Consider the following 18,741-nt stretch of genomic DNA (forward strand, 5'->3'; position numbering starts at 1 on the left):
AGGTAAAATAAAGACCCAAGTTAGGCTGAAGGAAGGTTGACAATAGGGGTTGTGGGGAGGGGAGGGGAGGAGAGGGCGAACTGGCAGACAAAGCTCTTACCTTCCTAAGACTTAAAGATGAGGTGTTGTCAAAATAAAATTATTGTAGTTGGGTGCTCACTGGTGGCTCATGCCTGTAATCCTAGCTACTCAGGAGGCTGAGATGGGAGGGGGAAAAAAAGAGCAATTATGTGAGACTCTTTATCTCCAAGGAATCAGCAAAAAGCCAGAAGTAGAGCTATGGCTCAAGTGGTAGAGCACCATCCTTGAGTAAAAAAGCCAAGCCAGAGTTCGAGTCTGAGTTCAAGTTCCAGTACCTACTCACTCCCATACACAAAATGATTGAAGCTAAAGTAAGTGCTAAAACCCTTAATCCTAGAAGCAACCTTAGGATGTGGGGACTGCTGTCTCGACTTACAGATGAGCAGACTGAAGTCCAGAAAGAGGAAAGTACCTGGCACACAGTGACATAAAACCAGGTGGGAATCAGTTTTAAAAAGGCAGGAGGAGGCTGGAGAAGTGGCTCAGTGACAGCATTTGCTCAGAGGAGGAGTAGAGGAGTTGGGTTCCATTCCCAGTACTGCAAAAATCAGCCATCCCCTACCACATTCCTGGAAAAAGACAGGTGGAGATGGGTATTGTGGTCCCCACCTGGAATCCCAGCTATTCTGGAGGCTGAGGGAGGAGGATTGCTTGAGCCTAGGGACATAAATAATGATAAAGAAAAAGGCAGGTGGCCTGACTTCTGCTTTGTCTTCAACCTGAGCCCTCTCTGTTGTGCAGTCTGAATGATCTTTCTGCTCCTAGGGCTGTATGCAACACAGGAAGTGGACCCAGAGGCAGTTGTGCAGTTGAAGTGCCTTGCCTGAGGCCCTCTCCCCCAATCCCCCCCCACCCTGCGTTCCTGCGGATACAGAAACTGGCAGTTTTCCTGTGCCAGCTCACTGCGAGTGGCTAAACTTCAGAACCCCAAACCAGCTTGGTAGGGAAGTTCAAGTGGGTCATAGAAAAACCAGCCTGATGAGAAAGAGTAAAGTCAATGATGTGCTAGTGCACATGCCTGTAATCCTTGCTACTCAGAGAGCTAAAATCTGAGGATCATGGTTCAAAGCCAACCTGAGCTGGAAAGTTTGTGAGACTTTAATCTCCAATGAACCAGCAAAAAAAACCAAAAACAAACAAAAAAAACCCAAACCAGGCGTGGTAACTCTCACCTGTAATCCTAGCTACTCAGGAGGCTGAGATCTGAGGATCAAGGTTCAAAGCCAGCCCAGGCACTAAAGACCTTGAGACTCTTATCTCTAATCCCTAGAAAAGGGGAAGTGGTGCTGTGGTTCAAGGGGTAGGGTGATAGCTTTGAGCTGAAGAGCTCAGGGACAGAGTCCAGGCCCAGATTTCCAGCCCCAGGACCCACAAACAAACAAACCAAAAAAACAAAACAAAACAAAACAACCCAGAACTGGAACTGTGGTTCAAGTGGCTGTAGCTCACTAGTCTTGAGCAATAAAGCTCAGTGATACTACCCAGGCCCTATGTACAAAAAGTTAATGGTAAATAAGCTTGGTAATCAGGCACAGTGGCTTTTACCCATAATCTCAGTTATTTGAGAGGTGAGCAGATTCTGTTGCATAAAAGATAAGACCCTATCTGAAAAAAAAAAAACCTAACCAGAGAATAAAGGACTGGAGGTGTGACTCAAGTGGTACAACACCTGTCTAGCAAGTCTGAGGGTCTGAGTTCAAAACCCAGTATAAACAAAAGATAACAAGAAAAAAAATCTACCCCACCAATAACTGGTCTAGTTTTCACCAAAAGTACTGGTCTAGTTATGCAGTATCTGCCATTTTTTAAAACTACTTCCTTGGGACATAGAAATGAGAGAAAGATCACAGTCTAGGTCAACTAAGGCCAGAAAACTGAAACTCTGACTGAACATTAATTAAAAGCCAAAATGGGTTTCAGAGTGATTTACTGAGCAGTGTTTGTTTATTGTGTCAAACCCCAGTAAAGAAGGAAGGAAGGAAGAAGGAAGGGTAAGAAGGAAAAAAGAAATAATAAATCAGTCTAGGCTGGGAGGTTGGCCTAGTGGTAGAGTGCTTGCCTAGCATGCAGGAGACCGGGGTTCAATTCCTAGATACCACAAACATAGAAAAAAGCCAGAAGTGGTGCTGAGGCTCAAATTGTAGACCTCTAGCCTTGATAAAGTCCAAGGACAGTGCACAGGCCCTGAGCTCAAGCCCAGGACTGGCAAAAAAAAAAAAAATGTCTAGAAAGAATGTAAACTGGAGGACTGGGAGTTTGGGCTAGTGGTAGAGTGCTTGCCTAGCATGCACGAAGACTGGGGTTCGATTCCTCAATACTGTATACATAGAAAAAGGCAGAAGTGGTGCTGTGGCTCAAGTGGTAAAGCTCTAGCCTTGAGAAAGCCCATGGACAGTGTTCAGGCTCTGAGTTCAAGCCCCAGGACTAGCAAACAACAACAACAACAACAACAACAACAAAAGAAAGAAAGAAAGAAAGAAAGAAAGAAAGAAAGAAAGAAAGAAAAGAGAATGTAAAGTGGAGCATAGAAAACCAGTGTATTAATGGGGATGCTGATGGATCCTATAATTCAGCTACTCAGTTGTTTGAGATCAAAGCCAGACTGGGCAAGAAAGGCCATGAAACATTTCTGATTAACCGCCTAAAAACCATAAGTGAAGGTGTGGCTCAAAGTGGTAGACTTGAGTGAAAGAAGCTTAGGAACAGCACTCAGTCCCTGAGTTCAAGCCCCACAGCTGACAAAAAAAGAAAAGAAAGAAAAGAAGGAAGAAAGCCTGTTTGATTGGGGATGTATGCTGTGGTTCTTATCTGCAATCCTAGCTACTTAGGGGAGGATCTCAGTTTGAGGCCAACCCCAACAAAAAGTTCATGAGATTCCGTCTCAGCCAATGGCTGTGCATGATGGTACTTGAAGTTCCAGCTATGGGGTGGGGAGTTCAATGGCTGGGTGTAGTGGTGGGTACCTAGAAAAGTACAAATTGGTGGATGGCAGCCCAGGTTAGCCAGGGCAGTCTACCTTGGACACAATGAAAAAAAAAAGTGCTGCAGTTGTGACTCAAGCGGTAGAACCCCTGCCTAATAAATGAAATTGACCCTCAGTATCACCACCACCAAAATAAAACAAAACAAAAAGCCTGTGTAGAAGGAGTAAGGAGATCTGCCCCTTGTTCTTGAGGACACTTGTGGGAAAAAGATCTGTGGTTTAGGCTGGGAATGTGGCTTAGTGGTAGAGTGCTTGCCTAGCATGCATGAAGCCCTGGGTTCGATTCCTTAGTGCCACATAAACAGAAAAAGCCAGAAGTGGCCGCTATGGCTCAAGTGGTAGAGCACTAGCCTTGAGCAAAATAAGTACAAGCACTGACTTCAAGCCTCAGGACTGGGGTGCACACGTGTGTGTGTGTGTGTGTGTGTGTGTGTGTGTGTGTGTGTGTTCAGAGGCATGCGCCCACACACAAAGAGATTTGCTGCTGGCTGGAAAGACACTATGAAGGGGGATAGATGGGGGCTCTCAGGTCAGGTCAAGCCCTGTGGTGGGGGGTCTCAGGGCTGGCACAATTAAAACTCCTTCCAGATCTTGAGGAAGGAGAAGGAAGGCTTCTAGCCAGCCAGGGATCCCCTGAGGCCTGGGGAGAAGGAGAGGAAGACAGAAATAGCAACAGAGAAGGAGGGAGGAGACTAGAGCTGGGAGGCAGCGAGGGTAGCTGCATAGCCTGGGAGAATCTCAGGCCTGGAGGCTCCCTCCTCAGCCTTCCCTGCCCAGCCACACTTAGCCATGACAGTCACCATGATTCCTGGATGCTAAATGCTACAGGCAGTCAGGCTGGGCTGGAAAACCTTTCTGTGCAGGGGGGAGGGGGAGGGGAGGCTGGGGGGAGGGGGAACAATCTAGGCAGTCCCCAAACTCGGCAAATTCAGTAGCTTACATAATAAGCAAGATTGCATCTAAAATCTGCAACAAACTGGGTGCTGGTGCCTCACGCCTGTCATCCTAGCTACTCAGGAGGCGGAGATCTGAGGATTAAAGTTTGAGGCCAGTCTGAGCAAGGAAAGACCAACCATGAGACTCTACCACTCTAGCACTCTACCACTGGAGCCAAACCTCCACTTCTGGCTCTGTGTGTGTGTGTGTGTGTGTGTGTGTGTGTGTGTGTCTGTGTGTGTACACATGCACATGCCAATACTAGGGCTTGAACTCAGGGCCTGGGCACTATCTCTTAGCTTTTTCAATCAAGGCTGGAGCTCTTCTTCTTGAGCCACACTCCATTTCGGAGTTTTTCCTAACCTATTGGGGATCAGAGTGTCAAGGGGACTGGGAGCATAGCCTAATGGTCGAGTGATTGCCTCGCATGCATGAAGCCCTGATTTGATTTCTTGGTAACACATACACTGAAGAAAGCCAGAAGTAATGTTGTAGCTCAAATGGTAGAGCCCTAGCCTTGAGCAAAAAAAAAAAAAAATGTATCCAAGGACAGTGCCCAGGCCCTGAGTTCAAGCCCCAGGACTGGGGCGGGGGGGGGGGAGGGGCGCGGGAAGAGTCTCACTGGCTTTTTGCGTGTGCTGGGTTGGAACTGTGATTCTTAGTAGTTAGGATTCCAGGCATGAGCCACTGGCTCCTGGCCCTGGCTCTTCACCCATCATTTATTATCACGTATATATGCTGAGTGACATAAAGCCCTCCATCTGTCTTAGGTACATTCAGTACTCCCAAATCCATGCACGCACGCGCGCGCGCGCACACACACACACACACACACACACACACTAGATGTGCGTGAATGTGCATGATGATGCAGCTTTGGCTAGCCCCAAGTTTGGAGAGACACTCACTTGGGCACACAATCACAAAGCTCAGGCACACACCAACAACATACACTCAGGTCCAGCTTCACCATCACAACAGCCACAGTTGTTGTGAGTTTTTTTTGTTGTTGTTGTTTATATATAAGCTGAAAAATAAGCTCACCTATGATCTTGGGTCTAGGCTGTAAATAAGGGGAAGGAGGAAATAACTTAAGGCAGGGTGGGGGCTAAGGCATAAATAGGATGTGGGGGTACCCCGGATGTTTTAGGGATGGTTCCACATTATTTGACACATAGGGTCCCTCTGGCCACACAGCTCAGGTCCCGGGTGAGGAGGTGAAACAGGTTGAAGGTGACAGAGGCCTGCAGGCAGCCTGGAAACTCCTGTGGAGACACGATTGCGGGGGGTCAGGGGGAGGAAGAGTTACACTTGTGCAAGATGGGGATGAAGGCTCAGTGCTCCCCTATCCTGTCCACCACCCACCCCTCACCTTCTTCAGGGCAGCCTGGAGTCTGTGCAGCCACTGGGCCAGGCGGCGGCTGTGGGGTCTGGGGCTGGCTGAGGGCTGAGCCAGAGCCTGTGGACAGAACAGAGTGGGGGTGATGCCAGGCCTGGCACTCACGGGACCACCGGGCAGCAGAGCCCCCCATGGCCCAGGAGGGCCTGGACCCAGGACTCACACAGGCCTGGAGCTGCGAGTGGATGGAGTGCAGGGTGCTGAGTGGCTGCTCCAGGAGGTCCCCCAGGGCGGGGTCAGCCACGGAGCCCAGGACCTTCAGCATCAGGGCCAGCTCAGAGCCCAGGGCCCGGGGGCGCTCCCACACCTGAGGGGCAGACACAGGGTGGGGCTCAGCTGAGGAGCGGGCAGGAGGCTAGGACATGTGAGGACCAGGCCAGGTGCTAGGGGCAGATGATGGAAGTTAGACACCAGAGAAAGAATGAAGAGGTTTCAGGGGAGATAGAAGGAGTGAGAGGAGGGCCGGGGGTTGGCCTAGTGGTAGAGTGCTTGCCTAGCATGCACAAAGACCAGGGTTCAATTCCTCAGTACCATATACACAGAAACTGTGGCTCAAGTGATAGAGTGCTAGCCTTGAGCAAAAAAAGCTAAGGGACAGCCCCCAGGCCCTGAGTTCAAGCCCTGCAACTGACAAAAGGAAGAGGGGGAGAGAAAAAAGAGGAGGGCAAAGGAGAAGGCAAGTGAGATGTGGACCCATGGAAGGGGTGTCTGGGTGTCCCAGAGAACACTGCACAGCACAGCGATGGGGATGATGACTGGAGAGCATGGAGGGAGGCAAGGGAGAAGAGAAGGATGGGGACACAGGGCCAAGGGGCAGGGAGAAGGACAGATAGGGGACAGTCTTGGGCCATAGGGTAGAGAAAAAGGTATGTGAGCGAGGTAGTTTACGCCTGTGATCACTGCACTAAGAAGGTTGAAGCAGGAGGATCTGAAGTTCAAGGTGAAACTGGGATGCCTGCCAAGACTGACTCAGAGAGAAACAGAAACAGAGAGACAGCAAGCAGAGAGAGAAGAGGCTCTAGGTTAGACTGAGAGGAAGAAAGTTCTGTAAAGAACCTACAACAGTGACAGTGGGATGAGATGAAGACAGGCGAAGGGAGTCACTTGTGGAGCCCCGGGGCAGGGGCAGGTAAGGGGAAGTTCCTCCTGGCCCTTTGCTTACCTGGAGTTGTTGCAGGTTCTAGGCTCTGGGGAAGAGGTGGATGGTGCATTTCACATTATTTCCCTGGAGCCACGGTTCCTGGAAAGCAGGCCACAGGAGGGCGGAGGCTTGCTCATAGAGGCAAGAGTGCAGGCTGAGGCCAGGCGATTCTAGCTACTCATGAGGCTGAGATCTGCAGGGTCACAAGTCGAAATCAGTTAGGGTAGAAATGTCCAATGAGCCGGCAAATTTCCAATCAAAAAAAAAAAAGCTGGACTGGAGGCATGGTGCAAGTGGTACAGCACTTGCCTTGGAGTAAAAAAAAAGCTAAGTGAGATCTGAGTTTAAGCCCAGATATTTATTCATTCACACATATTCACACACAAAGAGTTGACGTGGCAGGAAGGCCTGAGTTGAACCCATAGAACAAAAGATAGAACTCAAGCCTGGTGCTGGGGGCTCATGACTGAAATCCTAGCTACTCAGGAGGCTGAGACCTGAGGATCTAGGTTTGAAGCCATCCTAGGTAGGAAAATCCTTAAAACTCTTATCTCCAATTAACTCCATAGAAAAAGCTGGAAGTGGCACTGTGGCTTAGAGCCCTAGCCTCGAACACAAAAAGGCTCAGGGACAGCACTGAGACCCTGAATTCAAGCCCCAGGATCAGAAAGGGAAAAAAAAAAACAAAACACTGGAGGTTAAGCCTAGTGGTAGAGTGCTGGCCTCGCATGCACAAAGACCCAGGTTCGATTTCTTGGTACCACATACATGGGGGAACGAAAAGCCAGAAGTGGTGCTGTGGCTTAAGTGGCAGAGCTCTAGCTTTGAGAAAGCCCAAGGATAATGCTCAGGCCCTGAGTTCAAGCCCCCTGACAGGCAGAAAAAAAATAGAAATTGACCATAGTTGCAATTGTTGGAGGCTAGCCCAGAATAGAAGTCTGAGGTTAGCCTATGGCCATGCAGCAGTTTTAATTGCTTAGCCTATAATAGCTACAGACTCACCAAAACATCTTTGGCCTTTTTTTGTTGTTGTGTTTTGCCAGTCCTGGGCTTGAGCTCAGGGCCTGAACTCTGTCCTTGGACTTTCTCAAGGCTAGAGCTCTACCACTTGAGCCTCAGCACCACTTCCGGTTTTTTTTCTATGTATATGGTACTGAGGAATCGAACCCGGGTCTTCATTCATGCTAGGTAAGCACTCTACCATGAGGCCAAACTCCCAGCCCCATCTTTGGTGGCAAGAGAGATCAGAAGCGATCGAGGTGGCAGCCCAGCTTGATTGCCAGGGACCTGGAGGAGGTGACAGACTGTGCTGTGACAATATCCAGAAACAGAGTCTCTCACCCCAAGAACCAGGTGGGAAGCATCACCTGCACACTCAGGCTGTACTCACCTCGTGGCTGGTGCTTCTGTGGTGGTCCTCGATGATATAGCTCAAGCCAAAAGCAAAAACAGAAACAGCGTTTTCACAGCCCTCAAATATAAGCACCCACAGCTGGGTGGACCCAACCTCTGGCACAGCTCAGCGAATAGGTGGTTTGGCTAGGTTAATCGGAACTGAACCATATAGGGAAAGGAAACCGAAGTGCGCTCTCGCCAGACTGAAGTTGGTATGGTTGAGGATGCCAAGAGCAGCTTAGGTCTGGCTCGCTTTGATATTTCCGAGGCCATGGTGGACATGGGGGGAATGGGGGGGAGCTCGGAATAGAGCGCGTGTGGATGAGACTCTCACTGACGATGGCACAGCTTTCCATTCATAAACTCTTGGGGTGCTGCCATGGTTGTGCTAATTGTGGTTAAGATTTGATTTTGGTGTGTTGGTGTCAGTTTTGGGGCTTGAACTCAGAGCCTGGCAGGGCTGTCCCTGAGCTTTGGTGGCCAAGGCTAGCAAGCGCTCTAGCACGGGAGCCCCAGATCTACTTCCAGCTTTTTTGGTAGTTCTTTGAGGTTAAGAGTCTCAGAATTCCCTGAGTAGGCTGGCTTTGAACCGTGATCCTCACATCTCAGCCTTCTGAGTAGCTAGGATGACGGGTATGAGCTACAGGCTCCTGTTCTCCCCCCGCCCCCTTTATGTCAGTCGTAGAGCTTGAACTCTGGGCCTGGGTGTTGTCCCTGAACTCTTCAGCTCAAGGCTATCTTGCCCTACCCCTTAAGCCACAGTGCCACTTCGGGTTTTCCAGTGGTTAATTGGAGATAAGAGACTCGCAGTCTTTAGGGCCCAGGCTGGCTTTGAACCACGACCCTCCAATCTGAGCCTCCTGAGTAGCAGGATTACAGGCGTGAGCCACCACGCCCAGCTCCCCATCCTTTTTAACTTCATATTTCTGAAATCTGTCAGTGGGGACATCCATTTCACTCTTCTAACTGCTGTATTATTTTAGAATACATCCAAGCCTGTTCATACCTACTCCCCCAGAAATGGACACCGAGGTGCTTTCAGCCCATAAGGCTCACACCTGTCTCCTGTGTGGGAGATTTTTTTTTCCAGCACACCAGCTGGATCCCTTCCCCCACAGCTCGTGGCCTCATCTTTTGTGCTTACTTGTAGAGTTCTCCATGCTGACAGCTCCCCACCTTATGACGATCTGGGATCTTTCAGGCTGAGTCTGAGAGCTTCTGTGTATGTCACACACACACACACACACACACACACACACACACACACGTGTGTGCACATATGCAAAGCCAACTGGAAATTCTAGGGTGGATCAGCTCAGAGCCATCGTTAATCAGGTTTGTGTGAGAGTGATTTCAGTAGATTTCCTAAGGTGTGATACCCTCCTCCCCCTCTCCCCCCCTCTCAATCTGACACATTTGCCTAAAAGGCACTCTGCTCCTCAAGCCACACTCCTAGCTCTTATTCCTTTTCTCTTTACTTTTCAGATGGGGTCTCTTGTTTTTTGCCCTAGGCTAGCCTCAAACCAGAAACTTCTTCTCTCCATCTCCTGAATAACTGAGGGCCTCTACTTTAATTTCTGCATCTATGGAGAATTCTTACACTCATAGTGCTGAGATAAGGGTTAGGTTCCTTAGGGGCCTAGGGTATAAAATTTAAGGGGGTGTTCACTGTCTCAGTCAGGGGAGCACCCCAAATATCTCACTCTGCTCCAAATGATACCACTGAACTGGTGTATGTATGTGAGACTTGAACTGGTCACTAACCATGAGCTTTTTCACTCAAGGCTAGCATTCTACCATTTGTGCCACAGCTGTACTTTCTGCTTTTTGGTGGCTCATTGGAGATAAGAAATCTCATGGATGGGCTGGGAGTCTAGCTTAATGGTCGAGTGCTTGCCTAGCATGCACAAAGATCCGGGTTTGATTCCTCAGTATCATATACATCGAAAAAGCCAGAAGTGGTACTATGGCTCAAGTGGTGGAGCTCTAGCTTTGAGAAAGATCAAGGACAGTGCTCAGGCCCTGAGCTCAAGCACCGGGACTGGCAAAAAAAAAAAAAAAAGAAAAGAAAAGAAAAAGGAGTCCTACCCTAACTGGCTTTGAACCACAATTCTCAGATCTCAGCCTCTTGCGTGGCTGGTATGACATGTGTGAGCCACTAGGGAAGGGAAGAAGTCGTGTGTGTGTGAGGGGTGAAGGGGGGGGGGGCAGCCTGGAAACCAGATCTGAAACACAGAAGTGAGAAGCTGGGGGCTGCTTTTCTGTCTTGAGAAGAAATCCGAATAGAGAATCCTTGAAGCAGTGGGAGGAGACGGAGTCAGTCCTGAGTCACCTCTATCCTCCAGTGACATGAAAGTACAGAGTAAGGAGGCAGATGTTTTTAAAAGAAATTGGAGCATGGAGGAGGCCTGGGTGGGAATGTAAGGGGACACGTGGGAATTTGAGGGGGCAGGCCAGGAGAAAAATGATGGGTTTGGATGACATGCCTCAAACACAGCCCGTCATAAATAATGACACAATGTTTCCTGGGTGCTTTACACCCAGGCTGAGGAAGATGTCCGCCATAGCTACACCGCTGCCACCTGCAATGGGATTCGCTCTCTACTCGCTGGTGACACTGACGCTTGTAATCATCACGCCACCACCAACCCAGCCCTTACACACGCACACACACACACACACACACACACACAAATGCGCATGTGTGCACACCTGGTGAACAGTGCCATGTGCAGTTCAGCAGAAAGACCTGCTGGTGGCGCTGTCTTTCCTTCCTTCATCTTCCTTTCTCTCCCCACCCCCCCTTTATTTCTCTCTCTTTCAAGAAACTTAGAAACTTTCTTTCTTTTCCTTTTTCTTTTTTTTTGGGGGGGGGGTCAGTCCTAGGGCTTGAACTTTCTCAAGGCTAGAGCTCTACCACTTGAACCACAGCACCACTTGCAGCTTTTGGGTGATTCACTGAGGGTAAGAGTTTCATGGGGGCCAGGAGTTTGGCCTAGTGGTAGAGAGCTTGCCAAGCATGCACGGAGACCTGGGTTCGATTCCTCAGTATCACATACATAGAAAAGAACCAGAATTGCAATCCTGCAATCCTCAGATCTCAGCCTCCTGAGTAGTTAGGATGACAGACATGAGCTCCCAGTCCCTACCTTCTCTCTCTCTCTCTCTCTCTCTCTCTCTCTCTCTCTCTCTCTCTCTCTCTCTCTCTCTCTCTCTCTTTGATAGGGAGCTTGAAGTCTGGGCCTGGGCACTGTTACTGAGCTCTTCAGCTCAAGGCTACCACAATACTCTTGGAGCCACAGCACAACTTCCCATTTTCTAGTGGTTAATTGGTGATAAGAGTCTCAAAGTCTTTAGTGCTCAGGCTGGCTTTGAACTGAGATCCTCAGATCCTTCTGAGTAGCTAGGATTATAGGCATGAGCCACTTCTCTTTCTTTCTTTTTTTGTCTGTAGCAGTAATGGGGCTTGTACACTGCCTTGAATTTCTTTCCTTCTGTATGGCTTATGGTTGCTTGAATCAGTGAATTTCTCCTTTACCCCAGCACCTTGGTCAGCCTGGCCAGTAGATGGGGCTAGAGGAATCCCAGTGAGTAGCTCGGCCTGCCAGAGTTCTGGCAAGCATGCTTTTCTCTCCATGACTGGTTTCTCTGGGGACAGCTTTTTCTCTTGTTGGGTGGCAGCCTTGGATCCAGGGATTTCAGTCAATGCTAACCTGGTCACTGTCCTCTCATCCTCTCTCCAGTCCAAGCATGTGTGAACTGAGTTAGGCAGTTGATAACCCAGTCCTCAACCTGTATGGCTGCACAGGAGCTGCAGCTGCAGCTGCTCAAGCTATATACACAGAAGAGCTGGAGGCTCCTTCCAAGCGTGTGCTCTAGATTCTAGCTGTGTGTGCTCTCAGCGGTTCCCCAAACTGCTTGTGTCCTCGCCTACCATCCTTGGCTTTGTCTGCCCTCCAGGGGCTGTTTCTGCTTCTCTGGTGATTAGAGGGCTGTTTCAGCTTTTAGCGATGGCAATACGAATGTTCTTTCCCAGTGGGTCTTCCTTGGGTAACTTTGTCTCTAGTTCTAGGAAGCTCCCTCCTGCCCAGAATCCTGGTATTCAGAAACCTGAGAGCCACCGCTTAAGCCACAGCTCCACTTTGGGCTTTTTGCTAGTTAATTGGAGATTAGAGTCTCATGGACGTTCCTGGCTGTGCTGGTTTCAAACCTTGATCCTCAGATCTCAGCCTCCTGAGTAGCTAGGACTACAGGCGTGAGCCACAGTCACATTTTCTTCAAAACATCTGTGTAGCTAGGTTCACACAGAGCCTATATGCCTATTTCACATTCCTCCCTTCTGCAAGTACCTTTCCTTGTGCAAAATTCTTGGAAAAGACTGGATAAATTCCTGGGGTCAAGTGAAATTTCAGGACCATGGACAGGTAGTGATGTCTGAACACTAGTACCATGTCAAAAAGACTTGAAATTTATTTATATCACCTCATTTTTTGTATTTATTGTTGTTTGTTTTGTGCCATACTGAAACTTGAACTTAAGGCCTGGGCACTATCCCTGAGATTCTTCTGCTCAAGGCTAGTGCTCTATTATTGGAGCCACAGCACCTCAATTGGCTTTTTGTTGGTTAATTGGAGATGAGAATCTCATGGATTTTGCTGCCCAGACTGACTTTGAACTGAGATCCTCAGATCTCAGTCTCCCAGGATGACAGGCACGAGCTCAGGCCTGGTTCATTTTACATTTCCATAAACCTTGTTAGGTACACCTTCCTGCCTACCAGGACTAGAACGCTAGGAATCATTTTCTCTCTTTCCCTTTTCTTGGCAGTACTGGGATTTGACCTCAGGGCTTCAAGCCTGTGCTCTACCATTTGAACCATGCCTCTGTGCCCCTGTACTTGGTTCCTTCTAGACAGTCACGGATCAGCATAGCACTTGAAATGACACAAAACTTTTCTGAGATAATCCGATAAGCCCCCACAAGCCCCCACTTCTTCATTGGCTAGAACTGGAGGCTATAATTTCCCATTGCTTCTTCTCTAGTTCCACCCTCCCCCCATTTTGTCCTAAGGGAATAGAGCCAAGGAGATCCCCTGGCTGCCTTTGTCCTCCAGATGGCTTCCCCAGTTGGGCAGTGTCAGCAGACACTGTTTGACACCTCTGACAGGTGTCTGAGATGGGTAAAACCAAAGTATTTCCTCTTCAGAGAAGCTTCAAGAAGCTCCAATCTGGGGTTGGGACTCAGGACTGGTGGGAGATAGATGATTCTAGAAGCTCTGTGTCTATATCTGTCAGGACTCTGCTGAGAACCTGCTCCCAGGGCCCTCAGGTCTCATGGTGCCAGCTAAGCTTGGTGTGGGTCGACCCCTCTGTGGGCTTCCTTCAGCCCCACTCGAGATGATAGTGAGGTGAGTTTCTCCCCCATGTGGTCCTGGCGTCATCTCATGAACCCTATACCAGATGTTGCCACTTCCTGCCTGCATCAGTTTCCTTTGGCTTCAGCAACAGTCCACCACAGAATTAATGACTTGAAAATATTCACATTTTCCAGCATGAAAACGCAGGAGGCCAAGTGCGATTTATAGGTACGACATTGCTATGTGGCCTAATAGGTGAGATATTATTCAGCCACCTAAAGGAAGGAAATTCTGACAAGATAATTCATAGAAGAGACCTGAGGACCTGAAGCGGAGTGAAACGAACCACGGCACGCTATGATTCACGCCGTGTGAGTCCATAGATGTGGGGTCCTGGACACGCATAAATCCAGAGATGGAAAGTGGAAGCAGGGGTTGAGAGGTGAGGGAGGGGGGATTAGGACCTGGTATGCAATAGATAAAGAAATTGGGTTTTGCTGCCAGACACAGTGGCTCACACCTGTAATCCTAGCTACTCTGGAGGCTGAGATCTGAGGATCAAGGTTAAAAGACAGCCCCAGCACAAAAGGACCTGAGACTCTTCAACTAACCTCTAGAAAATGGGAAGTGGGGCTTGGCTCAAGGGTAGGGTGGTAGTCTTGAGCTGAAGAGCTCAGGGACAGCACCAAGGCCGAGTTCAAGCTCCATGACCCACCAAAAAAAAAAAATAAAAGTGGGTTTTGCGAGATGAAGAAGAATCCTGGGGATTGATCTCTGCATGGAGTCAAGGTGCTTAAAATTACTAAACTCCAACCAGGCATGGTGGTACACACATGCAATCCAAGCACTTACAGACAGAGGTAGGAGGAGCATGAGTTCTAGGCCAGCATGAGCTACAACGTAAGGCAATAACTTAAAAAAAAACCTTAGCAAACTTAACACCTATCAAAAGTTACTATTATACATTTAAAATATATAGTTGTGGGCTGGGAATTTGGCCTAGTGGTTAAAGTGCTTGCCTAGCATGCATGAAGACCCAGGTTCAATTTCTCAGTACCACATACATAGAAAAAAGCCAGAAGTGGTGCTGAGGCTCAAGTGGTAGAGCTCTAGCCTTGAGAAAGTCCAAGGACAGTGCTCAGGCCCTGAGCTCAAGCCCAGGACTGGCAAAAAATAAATAAATAAATAAAATAAAATATAGAGTTGTTGGGCCGGGAGTTTGGCCTAGTGGTAGAGTGCTTGCCTAGCATGCACGCAGACCTGGGTTTAATTCCTTGGTACCACATACATAGTAAAAAGCCAGAAATGGTGCTGAGGCTCAGGTGGTAGAGCTCTAGCCTTGAGAAAGTCCACGGACAGTGCTCAAGCCCTGAGCTCAAGCCCAGGACTGGCAAAAAAAAATCAATGTTAATAAATTCTTTAAAAAAAATATATAGTTGTTGGATTTGGGGTTTTGGGCTTTGTCAGATGTGGGGCTTGAACTTAGGGTCTGGGTGCTGTCCCTGAAAGCGACACTACCACATTGAGCCACAGCTCCACATCCAGTTTTCAGGTAGATACTTAGAAATGTATTTTCACAGACTTTCCTGTTCAAGCTAGCTTCAGATGTCAGCCTCCACAATAGCTAACACTACAGACATGAGCCAACAATACCTGGCTTATATGTATATTTATGCATATATATTGAATTCACTAACTGAAAAGAACCACAAGGGAAATTCTCGCCAAGTTGAATTCTCTGCAATTCTAAAGATGAGAAATGGAAAATCCAGCCATGAGCAGTGCTAGTTCCCTCTGGAACCATAGGACACAGCAGGAACCTTCTTGTGTATGTGCCAATACTTGAACTCAGGTCCAGGATGTTGTCCCAATGAGAAGAAAAAGAAGAGGTAGAGAAAGGTTTACCCTAAAGAATAAAACTCAGGGCCGGGAGTTTGGCCTAGTGGTTAAAGTGCTTGCCTAGCATGCACGAAGACCCGGCTTTGATTCCTTGGAACCACATATATACAAAAAAGCCAGAAGTGGTGCTGAGGCTCAAGTGGTAGAGCTCTAGCCTTGAGAAAGTCCAAGGACAGTGCTCAGGCCCTGAGCTCAAGCCCAGGACTGGCAAAAAAAAAAAAAAAAAAAAAAAAAGAATAAAACTCAGGGAAACTACTACCTCAGGAAACACAGAGAAGTGAGTGGGAACACAGCAGGAAAGCCTGGAAGCCATTTATCCAAATCTCCCAGGAATACTAGGGAAGCCGCATGTGGTCCTTTCATCAGAACTGGAGGCAGACACACCTGGAGGGCCAGTCGCCACCTCCAGCCTCAGAACAAGCAGCAACACATGTGCGTGATTGCACATGGCAGTAAAGGAGCCCCAGTGTCCACAAGTGCACAAACCACGACACAATGGTGATTTATTTGCATGATTTATCTGCGTGATTTATTTGCAAAATTTTACCAAGAGTATAAAAAAATAAATACATTTTTGGCTCTGAGTTGGAGAATATACACACGTAATAAATACAGAAATGGCAATGGGGTAACATCAGGTAGAACAAGGAGTCAGTGCATAAATAAAGGGAAGGACCCAGGACTGGCTGTGCAGGGGCGCCGTCATTTGCACTGGGGGCCCTTGATGACACAGCTCAGGTCCCGGGTGAGGAGGTAAAACAGGTTGAAGGTGACAGAGGCCTGCAGGCAGCCTGGAGATTCCTGTGGAGACACGATTGCGGGGGGAGGAAGAGTTACACTTGTGCAAGATGGGGATGCAGGCACAGTGCTCCCCTATCCTGTCCACCACCCACCCCTCACCTTCTTCAGGGCAGCCTGGAGTCTGTGCAGCCAGTGGGCCAGGCGGCGGCTGTGGGGTCTGGGGCTGGCTGAGGGCTGAGCCAGAGCCTGGGGACAGAATAGAGTGGGGGTGACACCAGGCCTGGCACCCAGGGGACCACCGGGCAGCAGAGCCCCCCATGGCCCAGGAGAGCCTGGACCCAGAACTCACACAGGCCTGGAGCTGCGAGTGGATGGAGTGCAGGGTGCTGAGTGGCTGCTCCAGGAGGTCCCCCAGGGCGGGGTCAGCCACGGAGCCCAGGACCTTCAGTGTCAGGGCCAGCTCAGAGCCCAGGGCCCGGGGGCGCTCCCACACCTGAGGGGCAGACACAGGGTGGGGCTCAGCTGAGGAAGGGGCAGGAGGGGAGTCGGAAGGGACAGGAGAGGGGACACTGGTAGCAGCACAGACAATGCTTTCCCCAGAGACCAGGTCTGGGGAGTCATGGAGGAGAGAGGAGAGAGGAGAGGGGGAGGCAGGGAGGGGAGGACTCAGAGAGGAGACCACAGAGGGGCATGGGGAGGGGAGGCCAGACCTGACTCCAGGTCCCGGGCCCTGGGGAAGACGTGGGAGCTGCACTTGACGTCCTTCTGCAGGAGGGACTGCTCCTGGAGGGGAGGCACAGGTTACCCACGCAGGAGCTCCAGGACAGCCCAGCGTGGGCTAGTAGAGGTGAGCCTGAGCCCACAAAGGAGGGGAAGCATTAGCCAGTGCAGGAGGGAAGAGGTTAGCCCACAGGGGAGGAGGCAGGCTAGACCCAGCGAAGAAACTAGAGAATGCTCACGGAGGAGACATCCACACGCAGGAAGATGGCAGCCCCTCTCCAGGAGGGGGATTTGCACATGGCACTGAGGGCAGGAGCGAGCCCCCTGCAGCTGGGGTGCAGGTTGGCCCGCTGTGGGAGGGGGGATGCTCCCGGAAGCTCAGTGGCGATGGCAGCCCCCAGCGGAGGGGTCAGCCGGCACAGCAGAAGACCAGTCACTCACGAGGGCGTCCTTGGCTCTCCTGAAGGCCTGAAACTCTTGTGGGGACAGGGACTGGAACTGGTCCAGGTGGCAGTCCCCGGCATCCAACTGTCTCTGGAGGGCCTTGGTCACAGGAGCTGCCTGGGTGCTGCCCAGAGCCCAGGCCATCAGCAAGGCCAGGAGGAGCCTGTGGTGTCCAGACATGTCTGTGGCACAGAAGGGCAGCAGGTGAGAGGGGAGGGCCCGGACACAGTGGGGTGGGGGACAGGCCAAGAGCACCTCCAACTCACCCTGCAACATCAGCGACTCTGGCGCCCCTCAGCAGTGGAGCCACCTGGCTCGCGGGTTGGCGGCTGGAGAGGGAACACGGGCTCAGAGTGTCCTCGTGGACTGCAGCCTGCTGGGGCCAGACAGCCGAGGCTCGTGGGTTCCAGCGGGTTGGAAGACACGCTGAGTGCCAGGGCTCCAGGGCGCTGCTTCTTTTAACTTGGCTGGCTGGGCACTCCCAGCTGATGAAGGGAAAATGGAAAACGCAGCCTGGGTGACACTGGCCACTAGGGGAGCCACGCTGGGAAAGCCCAGAGGGGGCGGGGCCACACAGGTGAGCAGCTGAGGGAAAAGGAAAGGGCGGGACACACCTGGCGAGAGACTTAGTGACTTCCAGAAGGAGCCTCGACCCACAGGGTCAGGTCCACTGCCTGTCAGGTGTATCTCAATCAGACAGAGGCAGACAGAGACAGAGGGAGAGAGAGAGACAGAGGGGGAGAGAGAGAGACAGAGACACAGAGAGAGAGAGAGAGACAGAGGGAGAGAGAAACAGAGGGGGAGAGAGAGACAGAGAAAGAGAAAGAGAGAGAGAGAGAGAGAGAGACAGACAGACAGACAGACAGACAGACAGACAGACGGACAGAGCACAGGTCTGGGAGCTGAAGGCCTGCAGGACAGGGATGCTGAGAAGCTACAAAGTATCCAGGAACCCCAAGAAAGAAAGGGAGAGGACCCGCATCTTTTCCTGAATAAAGCCATCTGAGAAGGATCGGGCCAGTCACCATCTTGGGGCTGACACCGTTCAAGGGACAACCCAGAGCCCTGGGAAACCAACACGGACAGCGAGACCCAAGATTGCTCCTGGGAGGGCTCGTGCCCACCATCCTAGCTACTCAGGAGGCTGAGATCCCAGGAGCCTGGTTTGAACACAACCAGGGAGACAAACGGACAGGCTCTTACCTCCAATCAACCATGAAAAAGCCACCTCAGAGATCTGAACCTCGTAGTAGAGTGCCAGTACTGAGCCACAAAAAGCTCCAAGGACGGTGACCAGGCCCTAAGTTCATGCCTTAGTGTCAGTGCGCACACACACACACACACACACACACACACACACACACACACACACACACACACACACACACACACACACACACACACACTGATCTAATTCAGCTGCTTTATAACCTCCTCCTCCACGTCTGCTCCCCCTTGGAGTTCATAGAAAGTCTCCCAGATGAGGAACGGTCCAGAGTCAGTTCCTGGAGTGACGCTCTATCCATCTCCATGTCGTGGTCCCATTTGAAACTCGGGTCCCCGACTCCTGGCTCCTGCTTTGTGTTTCGATGTGGATGGGTGGTAGAACGCACCTCCAAGTGGCCCGGGAAAATAAGCCCCACAAA

At 50.3% G+C, this 18,741-nt stretch overlaps 1 pseudogene; it reads right to left on the reverse strand.

The window, feature by feature from the left end:
* Positions 1 to 5,163: 5,163 nt before the first annotated feature.
* Positions 5,164 to 17,371, reverse strand: LOC150043863 (interferon lambda-2-like; annotated as a pseudogene).
* Between the last annotated feature and the right edge of the window lie 1,370 nt (positions 17,372 to 18,741).

This window comes from Megascapheus bottae, chromosome 31 (genome assembly GCF_031878675.1).
Source record: "Megascapheus bottae isolate mThoBot1 chromosome 31, mThoBot2.hap1, whole genome shotgun sequence".
In the NCBI taxonomy this organism is placed as follows: domain Eukaryota; kingdom Metazoa; phylum Chordata; class Mammalia; order Rodentia; family Geomyidae; genus Megascapheus; species Megascapheus bottae.